The sequence below is a fragment of the Crocuta crocuta genome, unplaced genomic scaffold, assembly GCF_008692635.1.
Source record: "Crocuta crocuta isolate KB4526 unplaced genomic scaffold, BGI_CrCroc_1.0 scaffold96, whole genome shotgun sequence".
NCBI lineage: Eukaryota > Metazoa > Chordata > Mammalia > Carnivora > Hyaenidae > Crocuta > Crocuta crocuta.
In genome coordinates this window covers 4935329-4936018 of record NW_027531522.1, presented here as the reverse complement: position 1 = coordinate 4936018, position 690 = coordinate 4935329, and the positions used below count along the sequence as shown (strand labels likewise).

Sequence of the window (690 nt, the reverse complement as noted above, 5' to 3'; positions counted from 1 at the left end):
TGACTGAGCCACCTAGGCGCCCTCTCTGTGTCTCTCAAAAATGAATAAATGTTTTTTTTTAATGTTTTAAATAGAAAGAATAGTCATATGCAGCAGTTCTTCAAAAATTAAAAATAGAATTACCATATGATTCAGCAATGCCACTTCTGGGTATTAAAAGAATTAAAAGCAGGGATACAAACAGATATTTGTGCTCCCATATTCACAACAGCATTATTCAGAGTGGCCAGAAGGTGGAAGCTACCCAGATGTTTATCAACAGACAAATGGGTAAATAAAATGTGGTACACACACACACACACACACACACACACACACACACCGGAATATTACTCAGCTTTAAACAGGAAAATGCTGGCTTCGATAGCACCTATACTAAAATTACAAATACAGAGAAGAAAGACTAGCATGGCCCCTGTGCAAGGATAATATATTAATTTGTGAAGCATTCCATATTTTTTGTAACATTATGTGTCAACTATATTGAAATTAAAACTAAATAGGGGCGCCTGGGTGGCTCAGTCAGTTAAGTGTCCAACTTCGGCTCAAGTCATGATCTCACAGTTCATGGGTTCAAGCCCCGCATCGAGCTCTGTGCTGACAGCTCAGAGCCTGGAACCTGCTTCAGATTCTGTCTCTCCTCCTCTCTCTCTGCCCCTTCCCTGCTCATGCTCTGTCTCTCTGTCTCTT

General features: G+C 40.4%; 1 non-coding gene across 1 annotated transcript; it reads left to right on the top strand.

Annotated features, from left to right (window-relative positions):
• The first annotated feature begins 351 nt into the window (after nt 1-351).
• LOC144238656 (U6 spliceosomal RNA) lies at nt 352-460 on the top strand. Its single transcript, XR_013337180.1, has one exon. It is a non-coding gene; the product is annotated as a U6 spliceosomal RNA (small nuclear RNA).
• Nucleotides 461-690: the final 230 nt, after the last annotated feature.